Below are 7,221 nucleotides of genomic sequence, written 5' to 3'. Positions count from 1 at the left end.
TATACTTGAACAAGAAAAATGTAACCTGATTTTAGAAGGAATTTTGGAGTAGGCAACCCATGACTACTAGCAAAATATCTTCCAGCCACTTATGACCAATCAAATTGCAAACACCAACGACCTGGGATGATGGTACCATGGGATCTATATTGGGTCATCCCAAATAATATAAGAAAAATAATAAACAAAATTAAATTAATTGGCTAATAAGTCTTAAACAACCTAAACTTTCAACCCCTAAAATCTGATAAGAATATTAAAATCTAAATGAAATCTTAATGAACAAAGGTCACCAAACAGAACTTTAACCCCATTACTCTAGTCTACGAAAATCTCTTAGACGATGTAACCTATGATTGCTGACATAAAATTTTTGCTCTCAATAGGTTTAACCACCTTTTAGAATAAGTAGATTCAGTAACCTAACAACCCTAAGATGATTGAAAGGCATGGGCATATTAACCGTGTTGTCTAAATTAAAAATGATAACCAATCAATTAAATCATGATGCCTTTTGTGTAAACTTTATTTTGCAAGGACATACATTCAAAACCTAGAGCGAAAGATGAACCTCAATTAAACATAAACCCATAGGGTAGTCTAGAATCCTTAGGAATCTACTACCCTTAGGATAAGACGTTGAAGTTTCTTTCCTTGATTGCAACCTCAATCGAGAGTTTTATTAAGTAATCTTAACTACTTAAGATGTAATAATTATATGGGCTTACCCTTATAGGAGAATGAGAATCCTAGAATAGGTACATCAATGTAATTTCTCTGGTTTTTAGCCTTTGTATGGTCTTCTTAACATTTTTGTCTTTAAAGCATTATGGACATATTCTTTAAGTCTGTCAATGTGAACATTCACCTTATAAAGGCTTCCTATACATATCTTTTGTTTGTTCTCATTATTGCCTACCCCAATCCCTTGATTTCTCATCTCTTAATTCACTTATATGATTTGAGATGGAGAATTACTCAGAGAAAAGGGCAACATAACTGAAAACAAGCTGGTGACTCCTCAACAACAACGACATCAAGCTAACGACAAAATGAAAACCGATGACAGTACTTCAAAGGGCACCAATATTAATAACCCTTGACCACTAAATGACGAGTTTCTCATATCATCTATAAGAGTATTGTTCCAACAATGACACAAAGTACAAAGCTCTAATTACTAGTCTAAAGCTATCAATTTTGATGAAAGTTTAGAAGATCAATGACTTCAAAGCACAATTAGTGATTAGTTAAATTGCTAGAGCATACATGATTTTAAACCAAAACTTCATTAAAAAATACTAAACTTTGTCATGCATCGAATATCCTACGGTAGTAATACCATCACAGATGCTTTTGTGAGGCTGGCTAAAGAGATAACTTGCTTGAATGAGGAGTTTGTGCCATTTCAAGTTCAAGGTTGTTCGGTCCTTTCACTAATTGATGTATAGTACATCCATGTGCATAAAACTAAAGGTAAGGTTTTCATTACTACAATCAAGGAGTCAATAAATTAGGGATAACCATTTGTAGATTACCTTTGGGAAGGAAAACTACCTTAAGAAATTTCATCATCCCATCAAGTGAAATCCAAAGTATTATCTTATACCCTTATATATGACACACTATATTGAAAATCTTTCAATTGTATGAGGTTAAATTGCTTAGAAAAGCACAAAGGCCGGAAGATCATCAAGGAGATACACTTTAAACTTTGTAGTGATCACCAATCCAACCCTAAGGTGAAAGAAAATATTAAAATAATGGGTTACTATATAGCCAAAAGAGGCAATGATAACCTCAATCATGACCATATATGAGCTCATTATAGTTGATGTTGGATGAAATTGGAGATTTTGGGTAGAGGAAAGGAATTGAGGGGATTATTCAAGAGAGCTCAGAGGTAGATTTTGAACTCATAAAAGAAGGGTTCTTAGGAAAGAATTTGAGGAATTGAGGTTATCATTGCCTCTTTTAGCTTGTAGGCTTTAAGAGTGGAATGTAGTTCACTGAATGGAGAGCGAAGCTTTCTAATGACTGGGGGAAGAATTTTGGCCAACTCTATAAAGCTTCTAAGTGAATTGAAGAGAAAGGTCATCATTACCTTGGTGATTTTCGGTCGTAGCTCATGGCAGAGAAATGAGAAGCTTGAAGGGTGGTTATGGAGAGCTACGAGCTTTGTCAACCTGATGAATAATTGGTTACAAGGGAAGGAAATTCATGCCTTGGTTGTTTCAGGTAATTTGGGTTCCCTCAAGTCTAGATGGATTAGCTTCCTACATTGATTAAATTAGTTTGAGTGAGTTGGTCGGCTCCAGCTCAACTGCCTTAAGATGGGTTGGTTGGGTTTAGAACTTAGCATTTAGCTTTTTGGGTTATGTCTTAGATTTGGATTTTTCTTTAAGCTTTAATTTCAATAGGATTATTTAGTTTAAGTTTTAGGTGTGTAAAGCTTAGATTTTAGGTTTTGCTGAGTTTAAGTCTTAGGTTGTGTTAAGTTTAGGTTTTAGTTTTTGTTAACTTTGGTATAATTAATAGTTTAGTCATGATTAGTTATTAGTTTTCTTTAGGTTTTAGTTATTAGTTTCAGGTTAGGTGTGAGTTTATGTTTTACTTGGTTTTGGTAATGTTTAGATTCATATATTAGATAAAATTTAGTTTTGTTTTTATTATTATTATTATTATTATTATATTTTCTTAGTTTAGGTTTGATGTTGAGTTTGAGCTTATATTTATGTTTAAGTTTAAGTTCAGTTGTTTCAAGTTTATAATTTATTGTTCAACTTTGGTTTATTATTATTATTATTATTATTATTATTATTATTATTACTACTACTACTACTACTACTACTATTACTATTACTACTAATACTACTACTACTACTACTATTACTACTACTACTACCACTATTACTATTACTACTACTACTATTACTACCATTTAAATGTGTTTTTTTCATTTTTAAATTTAAATTTATTTTTGGTTTAGTTTTAGTTTACTTTTAATTTTATATTTAATTATGCCTTTTAGGCTTTAGCTTAATTTTAATTTATATTAGGTTCATCAATATTTAATTTGAGTTGAATTTTGAGTTTAAGTTTAAGTATATTTCAATTTCTTTGATTCTAAGGTTTAGAATTTATTGTTTTTTTTAGTTTTTTTTTTAGCTTAGGTTTGAGTTTTAGCTTTAGTCTATTTTATTTTATGTCTACCTTAGCTTTAGGTTTTGTTTTATTTTTAGTTTGTGTAGCATTAGCTTTGAGTTTTCTTTTAGGCCTAATTTAGGCATGTATTTATTTTAGTGTAGGTTTATATTTAGTTTGATTTTAGTTTTAAATTTAGTTTTGTTTGATTTTGTTTTAAATTTAGAAAATTTCTAGGTGTCTATGGTGGTCTATTTTTCCATGTTAAATGGGCTACCCCAGTTTGACATAATATAGTTATTAATGACCTACATGCTAGTTGAGTTTATTTTGAACTAGAGCATTGAACAAGAGAATTTGGTTTACTTGGTGGGTCTCACAAGGTTCCTATAACATGAATAGGTCAACTAAGTTGACCTAACAAGTGTGGATTAAATGGGTGAGTCAAGGAGGGTTCAAGGGATCCTAAAAAGACTCTTAAGGCTTTGAATAAGATCCCGAAATCTAAGGGTCTCAAGGATAGCCAAAGGCTAGAAGGGTGCTTACTTATTTTTGGTTCTTAATCATCAGGCCATAGTCAGTTTAAATTCCATGGAATGACTTAAGGACTAATTTAAGTTCACCTTGGATCAAGGAGGAGAGAAATTGATGTGACTCTATGTTAGACTTCAACCTTCAACTAATCATTCCAAGAACTTATTAAAGGAATTTCTAAGAATAGATCCTAATATCTAGGGATATGATGGTGAGAAAAATATGTCATGTTCATTAAAAATGAATTCAACAACCATTTTGTTAGAAACTATTGAATTCAAAATAGATGACCGAATCTTATGTTTTTTAGTAAAAGAGTGAGAGCATAATATAACCATTATATCTGAAAAGGTATTTAAATTTTTTCATTGTTGATTATTTGCATTGTTTCTTGGAATTAAATGAGCAAAAAAATAGTTCAAGAGATGATAAAGAGGATAAAAAATTTAGCAATTAAGTATCATGACTATGCTACAAAGAATCCTCACTTTTAGAAAGTGATAATGATGACAATGCACTATTAATAAGGAAAATTGTATTAAGTCTTAAGAATAATGTTTACAAAAGCATGGGCAAAAAAAATGTCATTATTTTAAAAATAAATCAAAAATAGCTTTACAAGTGAAACTAATGAAATTCCAATGTGCTTCAAATGCAACAAGTGTCAAGTTTGATTATCTTTTGAACCAAAGTAGGAGGAAAAAAAGGCTTGCATCTGCGACATCTTAACAGATAATAAAGGTGATATGGGAGTATTCAGATGGAAGGGAAGCATGAAAAAAGCTATCTTATTAAGAAGAAGCAAATTTTCTTTAATAGTAATTAGTGATCCATCTAAATAGGTAAAGCTAGATTTAACCCATGGTAAAATTCATGATGCTTTATTTAAAGTGAAAGAAAGTTGTAATTACTTTGAAAATGAAATATCACATTTTTAAAAGAGAGCATGTTAATTTAAATTTATATTATATTGAGCTTGAAAATGAGTTGTGTGAATTTAATGAGATAAAGCATTTTTGTGTGATGACTTAGAGAAAATTATACTTTAAAATTTTAAGTTGAGTATTTTAGTAGTTTAACATTGAACAAACCTATTAATCTTGAAATTCATTATCTTTCTGATATTATGAGAATATCTCAGTTCATGCATTTTACATACACTAGTTAGTGCATAGTTTGTGATAGTTTAAGACACCTACCTAAAATTTATAAGAATAGTATTACACATTGAACACTACAATATGTTTGGATAGCTTGGATCACATATGCACAAGTGGTTAGATACTCTCCCATATGTGCGTTGAAAAATTACTCAGCTCGATGCTAGAAAATGAACCTAACCTACAAAATTCATTTATATGTTACCTAATTAACATTTGGGTTGATTTTGAGTCTACAATCTAACCTTAACATTTTAGGTTAGGTTTGGGTTGATCCTCTAGTTCAAAATTAACTCAAATTTAAACCAAATTATTCCTAAAACCTCAAATGAACAAAACTCATACTTAACCCAAATAGATGTTGAGCCTTTTATGAAAGGATTTATATGGGTCAAAGTTGAAGGTAAGTTAGGTTTGTGTCAATTTTTTTTCTTTAAATAAATGGAATGAATAGGCTCTTGCAAGTTCAGTTTTGATCAATTTTAGGTCAGACCTAAACCTAACCCATTAACCCAAATTGAAATGAAACCCATAGTCTCCCAAACATCTTTGTTCATTCCATTAATGGACTCTAAGAAATTTTTGTTCCAAAGCTAACAAGCTATACGTTTGTTTAGGTATGTCATCACTATGAAACAAGTGAAGGCAGATGGTACTTACACAATAAATATTTGAGGCATAGAATCAGAGATCATCTATTATTTTCTTCAATGGAACCAAGGGATGTTAAACATGTGTCATTACAAGACAATTCCAATAAAAAAATAAATGCAATTCCAATGGTTACAGCCCTACAGCATCCAAAAGATCTTATTGGTTGATGGGTTGTAACACAAATTAATCAACATTAGCCATTTGTACAATTATAGGTATGATATTTAGTTTTCCTCCGATTGATACTTAATTAAGTGAACTTGAAGTATACTTTATTTATTTTAGTTATGATAAAAGAAATTTGCTTGAACTTAATAAATTATTTGTTAGTAGTTTGAAGTATTTAAAATTATATTATGATGATCCATGTTTCTATATTAGATATTTTTATCACATGCCAACATACTTTATCTAAATCGGTTACAAATAAGTTAATTATAGGATTAACCGAGCTAATTTATTTTTGGGACAACATATACGTTGTTTGCTAGTTAGTTAAGCAAAATCATACATCCTTTTAAGTCCATAAACTCAGTAACCACTTATAAACCCTTAGAACTACTTCATATAGGCTTATTTGGGTTGGTAGTTTCAACAAGCTTAGGAGGGAGAATGTATAGTACACTATTATTAATAACTATTCAAGATTCATTTAAGTAGCATTCTTATCTAATAAAAGTGATTTAGTCACTTATAAAATATACGGAGTGGATTCAAAAAAGATATGGGTCTATTCATTTGGATTATTAGAAGTGATTGGTATGGAATTTTTATGAATTAGAGCCCCTTAAGTATAGAACGTAAATCATATATAATATAAATTGTATATATGGTTAAAATAGTCAAGATGTTTTGGGCTTCTGTGTAGAGTGGTAGTGATCCAAAATGGTGGTCAAATAAGGCTTGGATAACTCAAACTCTTGGCCAATGTTTCTCTAGCTTAACGATTCGGTGGTGCGCTTAATTAGTGGATAAAAGCTCTTATAATTGATAGAAAGGAGTGTCTAGACTTTTTCAAATTTTATAAAACTTTTTAAAGGTTTTTAATTTAATGATAGAAAGTACATAAAGGAATATGTCACTTGTATTCTAATTTTGAAAAAGTTCATGCATCTTTAATTTTATTTACAAGAAAGATGGTTGTTTTTGGACATGACATGTTAGATGAAATGTATAAGATGTTTTTGATAAAGTTCATTTTATGATCTACTCTTCTCTTCTTTCATATATTACAATTGAATTATAATTATATATTAAAGATAACATATCATTAAATTAATATATTAAGATTCAAACTAATTTAAAGAAGAATTATAAAGATGTATTTCAAAAAAAAAAAAAATTTTTGACAATAGTCGGATGATTAGTTATTTAACCAAATAAAAATATGAAAATTCCATTATTAATAACATATTTATAAATAGTTCTCTTACTAGCCCTTTAAAATATGATTTCTTACCAACTTTTATCCATAATTGTTTTTTAAAAAAAACTAGTGAGGAACTTTGGTGAATTGGAGGCTCTTGAAGCTTGAAAATAAAGTATAAGATAGTTCCCTATATGAATAAAATACTAAAGAAGTTTGATTTTATGTGTGAAGAAGTAGAGACAAAATGATAGTAAGGATTTGATAACTCCAAATAGGAAGAACTTTTTTTAAGTTCAAGATATTTATAATAGAACCTATGGGTTAATTAGTAGATTAAAAAAAAAAAAACAGCTAAAGTTA

The sequence above is a fragment of the Phalaenopsis equestris genome, unplaced genomic scaffold (genome assembly GCF_001263595.1).
Source record: "Phalaenopsis equestris unplaced genomic scaffold, ASM126359v1 Scaffold229743, whole genome shotgun sequence".
Classification (NCBI taxonomy): domain Eukaryota; kingdom Viridiplantae; phylum Streptophyta; class Magnoliopsida; order Asparagales; family Orchidaceae; genus Phalaenopsis; species Phalaenopsis equestris.
The sequence above is the reverse complement of the archived record's forward strand: the minus strand, read 5'-3'. Positions refer to the sequence as shown.